The sequence below is a fragment of the Acinonyx jubatus genome, chromosome B2 (genome assembly GCF_027475565.1).
Source record: "Acinonyx jubatus isolate Ajub_Pintada_27869175 chromosome B2, VMU_Ajub_asm_v1.0, whole genome shotgun sequence".
Lineage (NCBI taxonomy): Eukaryota > Metazoa > Chordata > Mammalia > Carnivora > Felidae > Acinonyx > Acinonyx jubatus.
The window spans coordinates 76,844,832-76,868,055 of record NC_069385.1 but is presented as its reverse complement, the minus strand read 5'-3'; the positions used below and the strand labels follow the sequence as shown (position 1 = coordinate 76,868,055).

Sequence of the window (23,224 nt, the reverse complement as noted above, 5' to 3'; positions counted from 1 at the left end):
GAGGGAGACACAGAATCTGAAGCAGCCTCCAGGCTCTGAGCTGTCCACACAGAGTCCGACGCGGGGCTGGAACCCAAGAACTGTGAGATCATGACCTGAGCCAAAGTCGGACACTTAACCAACTGAGCCACCCAGGAACCCCAGGAAGCCATGTTTTTATCTGGATCATTATGATTTGGGCATCTGTACCACATTTGGGATAGTACTGATCTAGAGCTGAGACTTTCAAACATTTTTAACCACAACTCACTTAATACATTTTATATCATGACCCAGCACTTATGTATGTGTCCAGAAAAATGTGAGAATTCTGACTCTTATTGTTTACTTTTATTTGTATTGCATGTTCAAAAGCGATTCTGTGCAAGACTATTTAGCAAAATGCCATCATGAGGTTCATAGTTGGTAATTTCATGAGGAATAACCAAAAGCTGCTGTATTTCATAAATCATGCAAGAACAGATTTTGAGTATGATTAAGAACTAGAAGTAAACCTACATTCCAAGAAGGCAAAATATTGCTTGACATTTTTTAAATGATTCCTTCCCACCCGCAGATTTATTGAGGTATAATTGACAAATAAAATTGTATGTATTTAAAATGTACATGATGATTTGACATATGTATACTTTGTGAAATAATTACCATGATCAGATTAATAAACACATCTTTCAATCACAGTTACCCTTTTTTTGTGGCAACAACACTTGAGATCTACTCTTTGCAAATTTCAAGTATACAATACAGTATTATTAATAATAGTCACCATGCTATCTATTGGAGCCCCAGAACTTATTCATCTTATAACAAAAGACTTGTACCCTGTGACCAGGATCTCCCCATTTTCCCAACCTCCATCCCCTGGCAACCACCATTCTACTGTGTTTCTATGAGTTCGCCTTTTTAAAAAAATTTCACATGTTAAGTGATATCATGCAGTATTGGTCTTTCTCTGACTTATTTCAGTTAGCATAATATAAAGTTTTTTTAGGTTCCTTTATGTTGTTGCAAATGATAGGATTTCCTTCTTTCTCATGGCTGAACAATATTAATCCAGCCATCCATCAGTGGACTTTTAGTTTTTTCCCATATCTTGGGTATTGTGTATGATGCTGCAATGAACGTGCCAGTGAAGACATCTCATTGAGATATTTATTTTGTTTGCTTTGGATATATATTTAGAAATGGCATTGCTAGATTATATGGTAGTTCTATTTTTAATTTTTGGAGGAACCTCCACATAGTTTTCCATAATGGTCGTACCAATTTACTTTCCCACCAACAGTGTACAAGTGTTCCTTTTTCTCCATGTCCTTGCCAACATTTGTTGTTTCTTGTCCTTTTGATAAAAGCCATCCTAACAGGTATGAGATGATGTTTCATTGTGCTTTTGATTTACATTTCTCTGTTGATTAGTGATGCTGAGCATCTTTTTATATGCTTATTGGACATTAATATGTCTTTTTTGCAAAAATGTGTATTCAGGTCCATAGCCCATTTTTTAATCAAACTTTTTGCTATTGAGTTGTAGGAGTTCCTTATGTGTGTGTTTGGATATTAACCCCTATCAGATATATGCTTTGCAGACTTTTTTTTTCCATTAGATAGGTTGTCTTTACATTTTTTTTTATTGTTTCCCTTGCTGTGCAGAAGCCTTTAGTTGATGTAGTCCTAGTTGTTTGTTTTTGTTTTTACTTCATGAACTTTGTTTCTTAACTGCTGTTGCTAGGACTTTCAGTAATATGTTGAATAGAAGTGGTGAGCGTGGGTGATATTATCTTGTTTTCACCATTGAGTGTGATGTTAGTTGTGAGTTTTATTAAGTTAGTTCCTTCTATGCCTAATTCATTGAGAGTTTTCATTGTAAACGTATTGTATTTTATCAAATGCTTTTTCTTCATTTATTGAGATGCTCATATGAATATTCTTCATTCTGTTAATGTGTTATATCACATGTATTCACTTGCATATGTTGAACCATCCTTGCATCCCAAGGATAAATCCACTTGATCATGGTGTATGATCCTTTTAAGGTGCTGTTAAATTCTATTGGCTAGTATTTTGTTGAAGATTCATGAGGAATATTGGCCTGTAATTTTCTTTCCTTATAGTGTCTGTGTCTGGCTTTGGTATCAAACTAACACTGGCCTTGTAAAATGAATTTAGAAATATTCTCTCCTATCCATTTTTCTTTTTTGGAAAAGTTTGAGAAGTATTGGTGTTAATTTTTGAAATGTTCGGTAGAGTTCACCAGTGAAGTCATTAAGCCCTGGGTTTTTCTTTGTTAGGAGATTCCTGATTACCAATTTAATCTCCTTACTTGTTATTGATCTGTTCAGATTTTTTGTCTTTTCATGATTTGGTCCTGGTAGGTTGTATGTTTCTAGGAATTTAACTTTTTCTTCTAGGGTATCTAATTTGTTGTTGTGTTATTATATCTTATGATCTTTTCTATTTCTGTAGTATTGATTTTAATGTCTCCTCTTTCATTTAGAATTTTATGTATTTGAGTCTTTTTTTTTTAGTCTAGCTAAAGGTCTGTCAATTTTTTAAAAATTTCTTTAATGTTTTATTTTATTTTTGAGAGAGAGACAGGAAGACATAGAACCTGAAGCAGCTTCAGGCTCTGAGCTGTCAGCACAAAGCCCAGTGCGGGACTCGAACCCATGAACGGTGAGATCATGACCTGTGCTGAAGTCTGACACTTGACCGACTGAGCCACCCAGGTGCCCCAAGGTCTGTCAATTTTGTGTTTTCAAAAACAACTCTTAGCTTCACTTACCTTTTTAATTGTTTTTCTGGTCTGTATTTCATTTATTTCTGCTTTGATCTTTGTTATTTTTTACTTTTGTTAACTTTAGGCTTAGTTTATTCTTTTTGTATTTCCTTGAAGTTTAAAGTTAGATTGTTCATTTGAGATCACATTTTTCTTATTGTTGGTATTTATCACTATCAATTACCCTCAGAACTGTTTTTACTGCATCCCATAAATTTTGGTGTGTTGTATTTCGGTTTTCATTTGTTTCAACATATATGTGCCTTCCCTTTTGATTTCTCCTTTGATCCATTGGTTGTTCAGAACTATGTTGTTCAATTCTACATGTTCATAATTTTTTTCAGGTTTTCTCCCATTACTGATATCAAATGTCCTATCATTGTTGTTTGCAGAGATACTTGATATTATTTCAAATTTCTTAAATTTGTTAAGACTTGTTTTGAGACCTAAGATATATCCTGAAGAATATTCTGTGTGTACCTGAAAAGAATGTGTATTCAGGTGCTGTTGGATGGTATGTTCTGTATATGTCTGTTAGGTCTGTGCAGTCTAAAGCATAGTACAAGTCCAATATTTCTGTATTGATTTTCTACCTGGATGGTCTATGCATTATTGAAAGTGGTGTACTAGTCTTCTACCATTATTGTATTATTATCTATTTCTCCCTTCAGGTGTGTTAGTATTTTGCTTAATATATTTATGTGTTCAGGTGTTGGGTATATATATATATATATATATATAAAATTATCATATCTTCTTGCTGAATTGACCCCTTTATTATTATATAATAACCTTCTATGTCTCTGGTTACAATTTTTACTTAAAATCTGTTTTGTCTGATATAAGTGTTGCTATTCCTGTTCTCTGTTGGATTCCATATGCATGGAATACCTTTTTCCATCCCTTCACTTTCAGCCTACCTGTGTCATTAAAGCTGAAGTCTCTTGTAGGCAGCATATAGTTGGGCCTTCTTTTTCTTTTATCCATTCATCCACTCTATGTCTTGTAATTAGAGAATTTAATCCACTTACATTTAAAGTAATCATTTATAGGTAAAGACTAATGCCATCTTATTAATTGTTTTCCAGCTGTTTTGTAGTTCTTCCTCTCTTACTGCTTTCCTTTGTGAATTAATGATTTTTCTTAGTGGTATACTTTGATTCCCTTCTCTTTATCCTTTGGGTGTCTACTAGTGATGTTCTCTTTGTGTTTACCATGAAATTTACATAAATTACCTTGTAGTTATGAGTCCCTTTTAAGGTGATAACAGTTTAACTTTTTGTACAAAAACTGTCCTGTTACTCCTTGCCCACATTTAATACTTTTGATATCATAATTTACATCTGTTTATAGAGTGAGTCCATTAAAAATGATTGAAACTCTAGTTATTTTTAATACTTTTGTTTTTTAATCTTCATATTATTTAAGTGATTCACACAACACATTACAGTATTAGAGTATTCTGAATTTGACTATATACTTACCTTTATCAGTGTGTCTTATATTTTAATATATTTTCATGTTACTATTTAGCAGTCTTTTATTTCAGCTTAAAAAACTTTTAGCATCTTGTAAGGCAGGTCTAACAGTAGTGAACTTTCTCAGCTTTTGCTTATCTGGGAAAGTCTATCTTTCCATTTATAAAGGACAGTTTTGCTGTGAGTAAAGTATTCTTAGCTGGCATTTGTTTTCTTTCAGTACTTTGAACTTATTGACCCACTCTCTGGCCTGCAGAGTTTCTGCTAATAAATCCACTCACAGCCTTATGGGGGTTCTTTTGTATGTAATATTTTTTTTTCTTGCTGCTTTAAAAATTCTCTTTAATTTTAGAGTTTTATTATAATATATCTGGGAGAAGATCTTTTTGGATTGGACCTGTTCAGAACTTAGGCTTTTCATGAACTTGGGTGTCCAAATCTCTTCCCAGATTTGGGAAGTTCTCAGCCATTACATCTTCGAATAAGGTTTTTGTCCCTTTCTGCCTTTCTTCTCCTTCTGGGACTCCTGCAATGCATAAATTGCTTTGGTTTATGTTTTGTTTTGGTTCATTTTTTAAAATGATATTCCATAATTCAGTCTATTCATTTTTTAAATTTGTTCTCCTACCAGATAACTTCAAGTGTGCTATCGTTGAGTCCATAGATATTCTTCTGTTTGATCAATTCTGCTATTAAAGCGCACCATTGCAATTTTTGTTTGTTTCATTCATTGTATTCTTCAGCTCTAGAATTTCTGCTTGGGTTCTTTTTTATGATTTCTCTCTCTCTGTTAAACCTTTCACTTTGATCATGTACTGTTTTTCTGATTCCACTGGATTGTCTTTTCGTATTTTCTTTTAGTTTGCCAAACTTCCTTAAAACAATTATTTCAAATTCTTTATTGGGTAAAATGCAGATCTTCATTTCTTTGGGTTCAGTTACTGGAAAGTTACTGTGTTCCTTTGATGGTGTCATGCTTCATTGACTTTTCATGTTCCTTGACTTCTTGAGTTGCTGCCTTCACATTTGAAGAAGGAGTCATGTCCTGCAGTGTTACTGACTGGCTTCAGAAGAGAAACACTTTCTGTCACTCTTGCTAGAGATTCTGAGATTTTCTTAGACATTTTCTATGATTATGCCTACTCCATACTTTTTTTCCTTCTTAAGTTCTTAAGATTGTATGCCTTCTCTTGGTCCTGCAAAGCTAGGTTGGTTGTTGAAAAATCTCTATCTGCTTTCCTTCGGGTGGTGCCAAATTGTCAAGTTGTACTTTCTCCCAATCCTACAGTGTCAGGCTTGTTTTCTGCATGTGCTCACCTGCAAAGCTTGCCATCTGCACATCTGCAGTGGCTTGCACTTGCCCCCTTTGAAGCATGTACAGGCAGCTGGCCATAGAGTAGGATGTATGGGGGTGAGACTTGCAGAATGTTAGGGGTAAAGTGAAGGTGTTCCTCTTACCTTCTTCAGTACATCCAAACTTGGCTATTTTTTTTTTTTTTTTTTTTTTTTTGGCTTCAACAGCGTGCTAGAACTTCTCTGCTGGATTTCTGGACCTCTGCAATGGTAATCTTATCTGTGGGTGATGGTCAAAATTAGTGTTCTTGAGAGGAAGATGGAAGAAAACTCAATTGTGTCATCCTGTTTTAACTTCCCTGATGTTTTCTACTTGAATCTATTCCATTCTATCTTTTTAAAAGATACTGAGAAAAATTTCATGTCTTATGAATTGGTCACAAACTACAGTTTATAATGTATTGATTTAGAAGGTTTACACTTACACTGCATGCCTTCTTTTTTCCTAATTTAAGAGTTTCCATGTCATATAAAAAATCAGCTGTCATACTTGCATCCCTAGTTACCTTGACTATTTCAGACAAGGCTGGATTCCCACTTTCTCTTCCTTTACCTCAAAGTAAAGGGATAAACCTTTTTGAAAGTTCCATTTAACTAGTGATTTTCATCTGTCTCACCACATCACCAGTTATTAGTCATGGCAGCTACAACTCTGCATCCCATTGGTGAAACCCTTCATCTTTAACTCTTGCTTCGGATCCCGTTTGTCTGTATATGTCCCACCTGGCACAGCACAGGGTTCATTCACTGTTGGCCTAGGATTTGATCCACAATTCCAGGGTTTGCTACCACTCCTGTTATAAATATGAATAACTTGCCAAGTGTAAGCTTGTAACTTTCTTTATTCCTGAGAATTATCTACCAAGGAGAATTACCAAATGATTTCTTTTAGGAGTTAGCTAAGAAGATAGGTCTGTTTTCCTGATATTGTTGAAAAAAATATCAGACACCTTCACTTTACCAAGTCGCTTACATTTCATTCAGGAATTAAGATATGGAAGCTTTTTATTTTTATGAAGTGAATTTGTAAACCAAAAATAGGAAATATAGTTTCGTTATTGGGAGCTGCATTTTGAAAGGATCAGGCACAAAATATTAATCTATTTTATGTTAGCAAGAGAAATCTATCTTTATTTCTTCATCTTCCTCTTTTATCTCCTTTATTCTTTTTAAAATTTATTTGTCACCCATTTAACACATATACATTGAGAGCTTAGCATGTACCAGGCAATGGGGTGCAAAGGCAATAGGAAAGTGTCCTAATTTATTCTTAGGGGGGCTGCAATCTGATGGTGGGAGAAAGTCTCCAGTTAATCAGAAGTGATAATATTATAATAAAAGAGACATCCAAAGCAGAATGGAGCAGTCAGGTAAGACTTTTCTGAGAAGGTAATATTTGAGCTAAGTCTCAAAGGGTGAATAAAAGTATCAAGAAGTGAAAGAAAGGGAAGTAGGGAATTTGTCTCAGTTTGGGTTTCACTGAAAACAGAGCCTGTGATAAGGACTCAGCTGCAGGTACTTAATTTGCAGCATGATCCGGAAGCTAGAGTGAAAGAATGTGAGGCAGAGAAAGAAGAGAAAGTCAATAAAGGTTGTTTTTGAGCTTATTACAACTGTGCACAGCTAGACTTTAGTCCACTGAGGACCTTTGGAGAAACATGTAAAATGTGCCACTACCCTGCCACACAAAGGGTAGTGTCTCCATCAACTCCTATCCTCATTGGAATATGATGCATGCACATGTGCAGTGGAAGGAGCATGTGGCATTGTCTGCCTTGTTTTCTAACGGGTGAGGACCCTCATTTTTTTGCAGCCAGTAACAAATGGGGTAGAGTTGAGGCATTCTAAATATCATGTACCATTTTCCAAATGTTCTTCATTCATGTGAGAGTTGAGATCTGCCTGAATTTTCCTTAATCTACCTACAACATGCCTTACAATTTGGGTAGATTCTTTACACAGTCTCATGTAGGTAATACAACCAATTTCAGTTTCTAGTGTTGTGGATGTTCATTTATTTTTAAGTTCTATGATTCAGTGAAAGGTTAAAATGATCTTAATGAGGACTGCTCTCTCGATGGCATTTTGAACTCTTGTGTGATATGGTATAGTAGTTTACCCTATTATATATACTTGAGTGTGAGAGGTCCTATATCATCTTCAATAGGAACATCTGTAGAAATCAGCTTTTGTTTGGTGAAAACATGTTTAGGACTTCTTCTTAGATCCTGTTATTTCTAGTTTTTATGAGTGCAAGAAAGTAATCAGAATAATTATATTAATTTATTCATGATTGGTAAGCAATAGAGACCAAACTCAGTCTCATAATTGCAATGTTAAAAAGAACACTATGTTGCTTCCATATCTTGGCTATTGTGAGTAATGCTGCAATGAATGTAGGAGTGTATGTGTCTTTTCAAATCAGTGTTTTCATTTTCTTTGCAGAAAATACCCAGAAGTGGAATTACTGGATACATGGTAGTTCCATTTTTAATTTTTGAGGAATTTCCCTCCTGTTTTCCATATTTGCTGCACCATTTTGCTTTCCCACCACCAAGTGTTCCCTTTTCTCCATATCCTCGACAACACCTGTTATTTCTTGTCTTTTTGATTATAGTCCTTCTGACAAATGTGACATGATACCTTGTGGTTTTGGTTTGCATTTCCCTGATGATTCGTGATGTTGAACATCTTTTCATATGCCTATTTGGCCACCTGTGTGTCCTCTTTGGAGGAATTTCTTTTCAGATATTCTGCTCATTTTTAAATTGGGTTGTTAGGCTTTTTAATATTGAGTTGTGTGGGTTTTTAAAAGTATATTTTGGATATTAACCCATGATCAGTTTTATCATTTGTAAAATCTCTCATTCAGTAGATTGCCTTTTCATTTTGTTAGTGGTTTCCTTCACTGCTCATAAGTTTGATATAGTTTGATATAGTCCCATTTGTTTACTTTTGCTATTGTTGTCCTTGCCTGAGGAGACCTATCCAAAACATATTGCTCAGCCTGATGTCTGCGAGCTTACCACCTATGTTTTCGACAGATGAATGGATAAAAAAGATGTGGTAAATGTATACAATGGAATATTACTCAGGTATAAAAAGAATTAAATCTTGCCATTTGTGATAACATATGCTGAGTGAAATAAGTCAGACAGAAAAAGACAAATATGGTATGACTTCACTTATATGTGGAATCTAAAACCAAAACAAAACAGAAACAGACTCATAAATACAGAGAACAATCTGGTGGTTGCCAGAGAGGATGATGGTGGGGGAGTGGGGAAAGTAGGTGAAGAGAATTAAAAGGTACAAACTTATAGTTATTAAAAAAATAAGACATGGGGATACAATGTACAGCATAGAGAAAACAGTTAGTAGTATGTAACAACTTTGTATGTGACAGATGGTAGCTAGATTTATCTAGGTGATCACTTCATAATACATATAAATGCTGAATCACTAGGTTGTATACCTGAAACTAATATAATACTGTATGTCAAGTATACTTCAATCAAAAAAAGAACACTATGCACGAATATAAGAAAAATGTGGGTAGGAAAATAATTTTATAATTCAAAAACAAAAAATAAAATTTGGAATAAAATTTACCAATAAAATATTATTTTACATAACCAGATAGAATAAAATTACAGGATCAGATTAGAATAACTTTCTTTATATAAAGTAATTGTAATAGAACCTAGTCTCTTGAATAAGTAAAATGAATTTTAGTATAAGAAAAATAAAATCATTGCTGGAATTATTATTCAAATATTAACTTGTTCTTAATTCTTTATATTTTCCAGATTTTATTTTCAAAATGGCTAAGTTATCGTATTTTCTCAAACATTACAATTTATCATTTTTTTATTTTTTCAAAGGTGGCATACTGAGATTGCTTTTTCAGCAGACTCAACTAGTTACTGAAAATGAAAAAGAGTTGAGGTGCAAATAGCTGCTTTAAAGTAGAGTTTTATAGGATTTAAGAGCTTTTTTTAAACAATACTAACAAGAAAAAATATTATTTCAAATAATAATTGAAATATATACAGAAATATCTCACCACTAGCATATATTTAAAAGTTTCTGTTTTTTCTTTTATGGGACGTTTTGAGTAAAACCTACCACCCCCCTCTTTTTGGTGGATATCATGGTCTCAAATAATTAAAATATATTTTCAGGGGCAAACACCCATGACTTCAGAAAAAGTTACTTAAAATGTTCACTGACCTTCTTATCAACAAAGCATCTTATAAATGTACATCATAACATTGTAAAAAATGGACACGCAAGTATTATGTCTATTTTAAAAGTGGAGCCACTGAATTAAAGATTATAGTTAGAATGAGAGACTAAATGATACTCAGGGATATTTGCAAGGTTTACTTCCTGAGATACGTGCCTACCAAATGATTATGATCATATGTTTAATATCTCTTTGAATCCAAGGATCCAATCATCTTTCATACCCAATCTTCAGGACTACTTCCTTCCAAGCTTTATAGTCAACCTACTGTTAACTGTTGATGTTTCTATGATCACTAACAGCATTTGTTCATCGTGTTGCACAATGTTTTCAACATGATAGGAATATTAGAACTTTAAACTTAGAAAGGACTCCTACAATTATCTACATGTATGGAATGTTTTTCCATTTCAAAACCAGTTAGGTATCTATGATGCTGATAAATGTTAGCAATCAGCTCTCTTAGGGGGAAAAAAACCCCTCAGATGTAAAGAGTTTGACAATTTCTATGGTGTAAATACTCCCACTATGGCCAATCTCAAGCTTCCAATATGATGACCTCACTGAATGTGGTGTTCTTTATATAAAATTTTCACCACGTAGATATGGTATACCTAAATAACTTCAAGAACATAGATAATAGTAAAATACTTACAAAGCGATAAGCTTTGAATATATACTGCCTTAGTATTTTAATATAATTTACTTAGTTGTATACAGAATTTTAGTTTATATAGTTGTTTATAGAATTTAATTTTTATTATTGGCTGTACTTAAAAACTGGCTTGAAAACTTCCTAAAAATTTAGCAAGCAGCTCTCATGAGCTGGTAAAGCCAGCTGGAGTACACCACTGAACTATAAAGGTGTTATGACTGCTGATTTACAGATGAGGAAACTGGGACTCAAAAGAAGGAAAGTAAATGAACATGCATTGACTACCTACTTGAGGTCATGCATGGTGTTGGTCACTTAATAAATCATAGCTCATAAACAACTCAAGGAGCCAGGATATCTTACTCCAGTTTTATGGATATAAAAACAGATTTTTCTAAATGTCGCAATGCTATTAGGTGACAAACTCAGGATTAGAGCTCAGGTTCTCTGACTCAGGAGTCTTGATTTTATTTATACCAGTATCACTTGCTGTCTAGGTTTTCACATAAACTATGGAAGAACAACACCAAAGGCAGACACTGAGATACAGCCATGAGCTGTGTGGCTTTTAAAATACTATTTTTTGGCAGTGAATATGGCTATAGATTTCAAAAATAACAATATATAAATAGTGGATAATTATGACTGCATTGATTTGATTTCAGAAATAAAGATACTTGTGGGGTGCCTGGGTGGCTCAGTGGGTTGAGTGGGCCAACTCTTGATTTCCCAAGGTTGTGGGCTCCATGGGTTGTGGGCTCCCTGTGTCAGGCTCCATGTTGAGTGTGGAGCCTGCTTAAGATTCTCTCTCTGTCTCTCTCTCTCTCATCTCTCTCTCTTTGCCCCTCTCCCCTGCATTTGCTCTGTCACTCTCTCTCTAAAATAAAAAAAATAAAATAAAATAAAGACACTGGTTTTAAATTTTAGTAACTAAAAAGCTCAGGTAAAAATAAGACTAAGGAAGGACAGAGAGAAATATATCATAGTACAGTGGTTATAATATTGAAAAGTATGATGTAATGATAAGTAAAGTGTAACATTACAGACATTATAAATAATTACTTTTTGTAAACTCAGTACTGTGAGGACTGGTGGCTCAATGTAGAAATGAGACAGAAGACACAGATGTTCAACAAAACAATGTCTAAGGTGAATCCTTTATTCAGGAAATCCATCTTACTAACTTTCTTTTACTGTATGTTGCTTTTAATCGAAGATCAACAACAAAAAGAAATCAGCATACAACAAACTAACCTCCATCACCACTGATTGTTTGCAGTCACTTTGAAGATTGATACAATGTGATATTATCATGTAATGTTACTCAAAAAGGCTTAATGCAGTTGCTGTAAGAAAATAAAAATTAAATAACAATAAAATATTCTAATTATGATCAAGGTACCTTGTAAGTGAAAATGGGTTTAGAAGTGAAAGATCCACCTTTTACGAAGTCTCACTGTAAGCACACCATGAATTCGTTAATTTTTCTTATATATATATTTTGAAGCAATATAGGGTGAGAAATTTCTGTATAAATATTACCATATTCAAAAATAAGTGTTGTTATGTTTTATTTTTAAAAAAGTATCAGGTACTGTGTATTTCACTTAGCATAAATAAAATCAAAAATCTGGAACCACTAAGCCACAAATCTCTTTGGGCAATAGGAACTATACTGCTTTCAGGAAAGAAAAGTACTTTAAATTCTGAATGTTAAAGGTCTTTTTGGTAATGTAAATTATTATATGTCTTTTGTAATTCTTGTCTTCTAAGTTACTGAACATCCATCACAATTAATTTTCTTCTTTCAAAATTATATCACCAAAAGTGACATTTGGAACCAATACTGAATTTAAACAGATTTCCTTGTTTTCTGTCTGCGTCCTTCATGGCAGCCACAGCAAGAATTGCTTTTGGGGTGATCCACAGAGCTGTTTCTAAGCGGGAAGTTCCCTGCCTTTCCCCAGGGCATCAGCAACTCTTTGGCACATTGCCACTAGCATGAACAATTTCAGAAGGGTTTTGTAAGACGGGGCCTTACCTCTCTGCCTGCTGAGTCGAGGCCTGACAAATAGTGACAGGTGAGAGTGACAAATGGCCATTACTACCATCCGAGATATCTCCCATAAGGGCAGAGCCTGAACATGGCTCTGAATATGCCTCCGTTACACTTCCAACTTGGAGAAAACAGACCCAGTAAAATTAAAATCATTAAATTAATCACATTATTTACAAGTAAATAAATGAGGAAAAAAAGGCACTCATGCCCAGAAGAATATGAAAACATGAGAACAGAGTTAGATTTTATCCTGATGTGTTTCTAGTATCTTTAGACATTGCATTTTGTTTCACTAATAATTTATGCAGTCATATCTGATATGCAAACAACTTAGATTCTTTCTCACGCAGTGCTCTGATTGTTCTATACTGTAGAATTCACTGTAAGGCAGACTCACGGTGTATCTTATCCGAAGACAGTTCTTATTGGAAGTACAAGAAAACCTAATCAAAACGCTTTAACATTTAGCCTTGTCCTCCACTGTAAATCTCTGGCAGTGCGTGGATTACATGTATATCATAGGGTTTAAACTATTGCAGGTAGTGTTACCATTACTTCTCTTTTTGGTCCAAGATTCAGAAATCTAAGCCTGGGTAGCCAAGGTCTGAGTTTTTATATGGTGATTCAGCCAAAAAACACTAAAGAAGCTTCCTCCCACAATTCCTTGCTTTACTCCATTATCTGTCCACTGCATTATTCTTCACACTATTAAAATGTAATAGAGACCATGGGGAAATTTCTCTCTCTTTTTTAAAGCATGTCTCATATATTTGTCTGAGTGCATAGGCATTATAATGATAGGTGCTTTCAAAGAACCTAGAGATAAAAAGAAGCATCTAAATCAATGTCCAGAATACCAGAACCATTATTACTTGAGATGAGACAGAGAAGCAGGTCATACTTTTGAACATTTTTCTTAGGATTAAAAAAAATGGAAGAAAACTTTTATGTTTTAGCAAGTAAAAAGAGACAGCAGCAAATTGCTTTGGGAAGGAGACTGGTATATGAGAATGTGGCATGGGGGCCAAGAACAGGTCCTTGAACCAGACTACACAGAGTCAAGCCTCCACTCCATCTCTTCTGCTGTGTCTGTGTCACTGTGGGTGAGTTTCTTAGTCTTCTGTGTCTCAATTTCCTCAACTTTACAATGGGGATAATAGTATCCGATCATTGAGACTTATTAAGATTAAATAGATTTATATAAGTACTTTGTTAAGTAAGCAATTAATATTAGCTATTATTATATTACACACCATGTTTAATACCTCATTTTTGATGATGCCTGGGTTGTGATGAGCACTGGGTGTCATATGTAAGTGATGAATCATTGAATTTTATTCCTGAAGTCAATATTATACTATATGCTAACTAAATGAAATTTAAATAAAAACTTGAAACAAAAAAAGTAATAAATGAAATAAAATACCTCCTTTTTTGCCATTGTGTAGAATAAGAGAGTACACAGCTTTTCCTACCAGACCATTATGAGGATTACACAAATAATTGTTAATTTAATGAAGTGGGTACCCACTTGGATGATTGGGACATTACATAGTTGCAATTATTAATGACATATTAATCAGGTGTCACATGTAATACTATGATAGACGTGTGGGAAGTAGGGGATTTTTATTAATTGTATTTGTAATGGGTTTCTTAGAGACGAATTTGTTAATATTTAGTTTATTCAAGCTCAGGAAAGAAACACAATTATGCATATTATGAAATATGCTTTCTTCTTGGAAAAACTCCATGTGGATATGTAGATAAGATAGATAAGTAGATATGTAGATAAGATATAGATAAGATCTATAATGATAATAGCATTCTTTCTAATTTTACATAAAAGAAAACTAAAATTTCACATTTTCTAGCACAGAGTAGGCACTTGATCAATTAAAACATATATATCAAAATATACACAAAGAGGTCTAATTTTATTCCTGACTCCAGCATTTAATATTTATGTTACTATAAGTTAGACTTTAAAATGCCAATTTTAATTTAATATACAATGTTAAAAGATGAGCATAGACAATACCGACACCTGCTAAAATAGCACTGGAGCCCTTTTTTTAAGAACCACATTCGACTTCAAGCCCCATGAAAGCAGAGACTGCTCCCAGTGCCCTGAACGGTGCCAGGCACACAATAGGTGCACAATCAGTGTATTTGTTGCCATTAAAGTTCTTGAATTAGACTAGAAGGAATAAGACCTTTGTCTTTACACCAAAAATTGAAAAAATAAAGAACACAAATAAGGAGAGACTAATGACAGTACTACATTTGAGATACGGTTTTACTCTCTTTTCTCATCCCTTTTTGTGAGAATGTGGAATTTTGGAGAGCCCTGAATGCATTTATTTAATCTAGATAGGTTTTGGATCCCTGACATTTTCATGCTTTTTGAATAATAGGGTTTTCAAACCATTTAGGCCACTCTAAGGGGTGTGTGTTAGGGGCATAACACACATAAATATATAAGGTGAATAGAAATTTGTGGTTCAGAGATATTTTTTTAAGATTTTTTAAGACCATTTTTACTTTAGGTTCAAGATGATGCATTCATTTTTTTTTGGATTATTATTAGATTTTTATTTCTTTTTGCTCCAAGAGAAGCCAGCATAATAACAAAGCTATAACAAAGACAGTATACCTGTTGTATACTGAGTGACTGCTATGGGCCAGGTGCTGTCCTGAGCACTTGACATGTCCTCACAGGGTAGCTGTGAGAGCGATCGTGCACCTGGGCACAGAGGTTCTCTGTGAAATTCAGTGACTTGTTCAAGCTCACACACAGCCAAGTTCCAATGCCACATTGTGAGCCCACTCAGTCTGTCTTCCACCCTCATTATCTGATGAAATCAAAGCCTTGAGATACTTTATAAATCATATCATAGGAATTACATACAAGTTATATATATGGTATAGGCTTCGTTTTCTAATTCAATTAAAGGCCACTTAAAAACAATTTTCCCTTGAGGAAGTAGAATCACAAATGATAAAGTTTCCAAGAATTCAGAAATTTTTCTTTACATCTTAGTACCTTATTTTCTAAAAATCTCTACTATCAATGTTTCTACATATTCACTTCTTTGAAAATAAATAGAAACGAAGTCAAAAGCTTATCTTGATACAGTTTAGAGTCAGCCAAATTCAGCTTTTAATTAAAAACAATTTTTTTAAGTAGGTTTCACACTCCGCATGGAGCTTGAACTCGCAAACCTGAGATCAAGAGTTACACACTCTATCGACTGAACGAGCCAGGAACCCCCAAATTTAGTTTTTGAAGAGTTAAAGTCAACCATAAGTGCCGCACTTGGCTGCTGGAAAGCACTGGCCATCCAGTAGCATTAGATGATCTTCCCAAGTCTTTTCCCAGAGACAGAATCAGTGAAGAGAGGCTGCTGAGAGAGATGGATGAAGATTATAGGCCATCACAGTGTACAGGTCTCCTGAGTGAGGCATCTCCTTGATGGTCACTTGCCAGAGAGTAATGGCAAAGGAACAGATGTCAGCTTTGGTCATTATGGTCTCTCAGGAGCTCTGGTGCTTGTTGGTTGTGTGTGTCATCTAGGTGGTAGGGAGGAGTCTGTGGAAGCACAGGAAGTATTCTAGCTTCTCAGAGCAACCAGTCACCAATTTTATAGGCATCTTGCTTACTGATCAAAATGTTTACCAGCTTCATGTACAAGTGCACAATGCTTTATGAGGAAAGAAAACCAGGCCATTCACACGGCTAGGGAATGCTTATTTCCTGAGATATGTGAAAGTGTACACTTTCCCAAATTTAATTGCTCTCTGGTGCGGGAGTGAGGGCCCCTTGCTCCTCCTCAGGGAAACTGATAGCACCATATATGACTTGGTGTAAACTGACGTTGCCACCAAACTTCATGATCATGGTGTGTGTAGACTGTTAAAGCCCACAGGCCTGTGCTGGCAGCCACAACCTACAAAATATTGCCACATCGGAGCCTTGATATATTGAGCTCAGGCCAGAAGTTCACTGGGATGCCAGTAATATGTTTTTAAATATTTTTTGGATATGTATAGGAAGAAGAGTCCAGGAAGCAGACTGAAAAAGACTGGTGAGGAAGGTAAAAGGAGGAACAAGGGAGAATGTTATTCTAGAGCCAGGAGAAAATACTTGAAAAGGTGGGATAGACCAGGAGCATCAAATACTGCAGGGAGGCCAAGTAAGAGAACAAAACCCGAGGCTTTAAGTTTAGAAACTTGGAAGCCATTGAAATGATCCTCACTAGAATAATCTCAAGGTGTGGTTGAAGTAGTAGCAAGCTGCCAAAGGTTGAGGGATGCTAAAAGGGATGTGGAGACAGAAAGTACAAACAACTTTTACAGGCAGAGTACTTGAGAAGGAAGGAGTAAGGATAGGTCAAAGGTAGGCTCTTCATTAAATGTGAGAAAGGTGAACATATTTATATGGTGCTGAGGGAGGGATCCAGTTGAGAGGAAGTTGGTGATGCAGGAAAGAGATGAGATCATTGGTAGTATAAAGACCTTAAGTAACAAAGAGCAAATAGGATCTAAGGAACAGAGGAACAGATGGAGGAGTGAGGCTTAGGGAGAAGTTTTCTTCCTTTAGGACATGAGAAAAAGATGGCACAATTATGGCTAAGCATATTTCTATGGAGAAAGGAGGGTGAGAAAGATCTTTCCTGATTGACACTTTTTTTTTTCTTTTCTTCCCCCTGTAAACTGTGAGGAATTACCTGCTGAAGGAGAAGAGGTTGGGGATGGGATATGCTGCCTGGAGAGAGTGATGGACATTAGGGACAGCCACTGAAGGGAATAGGAAAGAGGGCTAACCAAAGCGTGACTCAGTGGCCTGGGGAGGTCAGCTGAGGTGACAGGCAGCATGATATTCTTTGTATCCAGGAGTCTGGGCACAGGAACAGAGAGCAAGTGATAGGTCTGAGAAGGGTCTTCAGTTAGCAGAGCTGGCACAGAGGGAAGTAATTCTGATGAGAAAGTTTTTGAAACAATGTGCCATGAAGTCTTGGCTGGATCAGAAGGAATTCAGACAGGGAGGTGTCGGACTGGGGTGGGGGAGTAGATGATGGCCTGTGAGAAAGTAGAGGTGGCCAGAGCATCAGAAACTTCAGTGAGCTTAAAGATCACATGTATCAGAAGCAATGGAGTGAGATTTCTGGAATGAGGAGGGCTGTTATCAGCGGGATATTTAAGTTGTTTCAGGTGATGGTTGTTCAGGATGTGACCCTGGGAACAGGGTAACTGAAGAGGATCAAAGGTACAGGCTGCTAGAAATATGAAGCTTGGAGTTGGGCTGTAACTTAGAAACTAAAATTACATTTTAAATGAATTTTTCATTTATCCAGAACCATGAGGGTTTGTTCCCACAACTCAGCTAAAGTGATGGTGGGATTACTTTGGTGAATATCTTTCGGTAGTTAATTTTGACTTGTGAGGTGTTTTCACTCAGTGATGTTGCTATGCAAAAATGTTCACGGTTGTTCTCAGGAGGGCAGACCAACTGGTGAGATAAATAAATCTAAAAATGCCACTTAATCATGGTGTATGCTTCTTTTAATGCATTGTCGAATGTGGTTTGCTAGTATTTTGTTGAGGTTTTTTGCATCTCTGTTCATCAAGGATATTGGCCTTTCTCTACTCTCTCTTTTCTTCCCTTCTTTCTTTTCCTTCCTGCTTCCCTCTCTCCCTCTTCCTTCCTCCCTCCTTTCTTTTTTCTCTTCCCTTTGTTTTATAGATTAAAAGCTTGAAGGAACTGTAAGAGTTCTATCTCCTCAAATGTAGTTGATATACACACACAAACATGCACACTCACATACACAAACTCCTTTTGAAAATTACCATTTAAAAATGAAATCTTGCCATTTGCAACAACATGGATGGTGAACTGGAGGGTATTATGCTAAGCAAAAAAGTCTGGCAGAGAAAGACATATATGATATCACTATATGTGGAATTTAAGAAACAAAACATATGAACACGGGGAAGGGAAGGAAAAATAAGATAAAAACAGAGAGGGAGGCAAACCATAAGAGACTCAAATACAGAGAGCAAACTGAGGGTTGCTGGAGGGAAGGTGGGGGGGATGGGCTAAAGTGGTGATGGGCATTGAGAGCACCTGTTGGGATGATCACTGGGTGTTAATATGTAAGTGATGAATTATAAATTCTACTCCTGAAATCAATACTACACTGTATGTTAACGAACTTGAATTTGAATTAATATAATTTAAAAAAAGAAAAAAAATGAATGTCTTTAATTCTGCTATCTAGTCAAACCACAACACTAAAGAGGTTCTCCTTAATTAGCAATTACAAAGATGTTCATGGCTGTACTTGTTAGAGTAGGCTAACTGGTGAACCATATAAACCCCAAACTGTATAATGAGACAAGCAAGAAAGAAGTTCTTGTTCTTGTAAAGTCCTAAAGGGGTTTTCCTTGTTGGTAGCTGGCTCTCTTTCAGGTGATGATTCGGGAACCCAGGTTCTTTTTTTCTGTAGCTCTACCATGTTCAACATGTGGCTTCAAAGGTCTGCTTCAAGCCAGTGGGGGGAAAATGAGTGTGAAGAATTGAATATACATGCAAGACTTTTCCAGGCCTGGAAGTGGCACATAGGACTTTCACTCACATTCTAATGGCCAGAACTCAGTCATATGGGAAAGGGACTCTATGTTTCCAGGAACATGACATGAGGTCGACAAACAATTAGTAGTGTTTTCCACAATGGGATAGCAACTGGATCAATATGGGGAATTTACAGGAAGAACACCTGCTCTCCTGTACCAAGCGTGGTGATATAGGCACACAAGAGACTATTGGCAGAGGAATATATCAGACCTTTAAGTGAACAAGGAAGCAGTGGTTACATTTAAGGAGAAATATATCTACTACATATTCTAATAAAGTCTCCTCATTGTCTAAAATACACCAAAGGAAGTTTTCTTAAATGAACACAATTCAGTTAAACAAAGTTGGCAGATTGACAGATTGAGACGTGGGCAGTAGTGAGTTGAAGGAACTAGGCAAGAAGCCCAGACCAAAGAAGCAAAGTCCAGGCAAAATCCAAGAGTGCCAGGGCACTGCTGGCATGAGAAATCAAATAAGTGAATAGAAATCAAGAAGTCATAGAAACCTTGAACCAAAGTAAAATTGGAGTCACAAAACCTGGACGTGAACACTGGCCTTACAACTTACTAGCTGACATGGGAGAAGACACTCAATGCCTCTGAGTTTGTTTTTTCATTTGTAAACTTGGGGTAATAATATTTATTTCACAAGAGTTAACTGGAGAGTCAAATGAGATGCTGTGTGCTAAAGCTCATATGGCCTGGCAAAAGGACAAGAGAGCTGATTTTAAATCTATTTCTGTTTTTGTAAGCTTAGGGTTTTGAGATTTGGAACCTGTTGTATGCATAAGTTAAGTCTCTAGTCATGAATCAAAAGAAGGAGGTGAAGAACTACCTAGTGTAAAGGACTATCTTTTGGACTGGGGAAACTGCAGATTCAGGTTCCTTTATAAAAGTCCTTCCTTCTGGGGCTCCTTGGTGGCTCATTCAGTTGAGTGCCCATCTCTTGATTTTTGGGTCAGTTCATGATCTCATGGTTTGGTTCATGAGTTCAAGCCCTGCATTGGGCTCTGGGCTATGACTGTGCAGAGCCTGCTTGGAATTCTCCCTCTCTCCCTCCCCCCCCCCCCCCCGCTCCTACCCCCTTTGTGCTCTCTCTCAAAATAAATAAATAAACTTAAAAAATAAAGATAAGTGTTGTCTTCCTGCATGCCTTTCCCCTTCATTCACTTTCAGTCTGCTTTTCTTCCCCCTTTTCTTTTTCTTTTCTTTCCTTCCTTCTTTCTTTCCCTTTTTTCCTTTTTTTTTAAAAAGTTTTTTTAATGTTTATTCATTCTTTTTTAAATTTTTAAAAATGTTTTATTTATTTTTGAGACAGAGAGAGACAGAGCATGAGCAGGGGAGAGGCAGAGAGTGAGTGAGACACAGAATCCAAAGCAGGCTCCAGGCTCTGAGCTGTCAGCACAGAGCCTGAGGTGGGGCTCAAACCCATGGACCATGAGATCATGACCCGAGCTGAAGTCAGATGCTTAACCGACTGAGCCACCTGGGTGCCCCTCTTTTTTTTTCTTCCCCCTCCATCAGGTTGCTTTGTTAGATGAGCCTGGCCATTAAGGAGGGTATAACTAATTTATAAAGGTTCTAAACAGGAGCTTGCTAAAGGTTGGGGTTTAAGGATTGATCAATAGTAGAAACAGAAAGAATGCATCGTTGACAAATGTGTTATTTGGTGGAATTCTTTGGGGGGGAAAATGTATAGTAGGTACTCTAAAGATAATTCCCTTTGACCTGCATTAATTCTTCAGAAGATCCATCTAAAGGAAATAATAATAAATATAAGGTCTTATCAGCAAAGATGTTCATCATAGTTTTACTTTAAGTGGTTAAAAATTTGAAACAGGCTAATTGCTCGACATTAGACAAGTGATAAATAACTATATTATATTCACAAAGTAAAGCATTTAACTGTTAAAAATTGTGTTTATAAACAATTGTGTTTATAATTGTGTTATAACAATTGTGTTTATAATTGTGTTTCAGTAATGTGGAGTATCACGATAATAGCAAATGAAATAAATAGACTACTAAGTGATCACAACAGAGTCAAAATTACAGGCAGGAAAAGCTTACAAGGAAATATATCACAATGGCAATGGTTGTTGGCATGGTAAAAACAAGTACTTCCCGCCCCCCGCCCCTTCTTTCTACTTTTCTGCAGTCTATAATTTATAATACATCTGTATTATTTTTACATAAGAAAATATGTCACTTTTCCTTTTTAAAGAAGTGTTGATACTAACTTGCTTCATTTAGCCTAGTGCTACTGAACAAAAAGCTGGTGTAATTAACAGCAAAACAAGTTCACTTCATGCATCATGATGTGAATAATGCTGTTCAAAAGTAACTAGAAATACCTATATAGATATACAGGTACCCCATGTGAATATATAATATAGGTATTAACATTATTCATTTCCTCTCTTCATAAGTCATGGTTTTGCTTTACAATATTTACTTGGTAAGAACAAAATGTAAATTTTTGGTGCAAAATTTTTACTCTTTGTCATTATGACAGCACAGATTCCATGATCTGACTTATTGCATTTGCATGAATCATAAAGACTGTTGGAGTCAGTTAGAGTGAGAGTAAACTTTGATAGGATTTGGTGAATCTTCTTAAATCTAGCCACTGATATCCATGGAAGTTGTACCTCCTTTGTAGAGAATGGTAATGAGGACTACAAGCAATGAAAATATTTGGATAATCACCTGTAGACATTGACAAACATTATCAAACATCATCACACCTCAGATGTTCTGGAGAGTGGCTGGACCTATTGCAAGCCACATGAGAGATGAAAGAAATTTAATGTAGCCTTGTTCAAATGCCTATTTCCTTAGAAAATACTGATTTAAAGTGATGCTCTCCCAAGCTCTAGATTTAAATGCATTTGAGTAGTCACTGCTAGCCAAGAAGAGATGAATAGACTATCGGGCAAGCAGGCCATCAGAAGCTGGCCCAGAAAGTCAAAAGAATCATATAGTATTATAAGGTATCACTAAAGGGATAGGGAAAGATGACCAAAGAAAAGCAAAATATTATTTTCTTTTTCAACCCAAAATAAGATTTTGTAAACCATAAAGAGTGGATGTGGAGGGTTCCTATCTTAATATTTATAGCTTTATTTGGATTCACTGAAAGGTGTGCCACATCCTACAACCTGGTAAGATTGCATTCAATATTAAAATTACAGTACAGTAAACCATAAAGTTTACACATGAGACTGAAAATGACAGATTTAGAATGGGTAAGGAAAATAAACCACAGCTGACAGGGGAAAAACATGACCTGAATCTGAATTTCCTGCCTATGCAAATGAAGTGTACTCTGAGACCAGGGAGCATCATGGTCTGTTTATGATAATAGGAATTTGCAGGTGCCTGGCTTCAGGTGAACCTCTCTGATATTTGGCATCAATATTAGTACAGGCACAAAGCTGTATTTTACTTCCTTGTGGAGCTTTCATGATGAAATTGAAGATATTGATTTGTGATCACCACACTATAGATCAATCTAAACACATGGATTTTGTGCTTTGTTTTATTTAAAGGACCCGGATCAGAGATTTCTATTTCACTTTATGTTCAAAACCTCAAGTCGGTGTTTCTCAAACTCTAAGGTACATAAGAATCCCTTGGGGTTCTTATTAAAATGCAGATTCAGGAATAAGCAAAAGGAATCTTTTATGAAGGAAGTCAGAATAGTGGTAGTGGTTATCTTTGCAGAGGTAATGACTAAGAGGGGCATGAGGGAAATTTCTAGGATATTTGAAATGCAGTACATGTGTAAAGTATACTGAACACTGCGCTTAGGAATTGTATGCCTTAATAAATTTGTGTTATTCTGCAGTTATTATTTTTATAAAACAAAAATAATAAAACTTAAAAATGAAGATTCTGGGTTATGCTGCAGGAAAAAAAGTACCTTAAGGATAGACCCATTGTAATAAGGCTGGGCCCATTGTTGGTTAGAGTCAACTTGTTAACCAAACATCAGACATGAGTAACAGAAAATGCA

At 35.8% G+C, this 23,224-nt stretch overlaps 1 pseudogene; it reads right to left on the bottom strand.

Moving 5' to 3' along the window:
- Window positions 1-5,203: 5,203 nt before the first annotated feature.
- LOC113598547 (proto-oncogene serine/threonine-protein kinase mos-like) overlaps window positions 5,204-23,224 on the bottom strand; it is a 28,997-nt pseudogene continuing 10,976 nt past the window's right edge.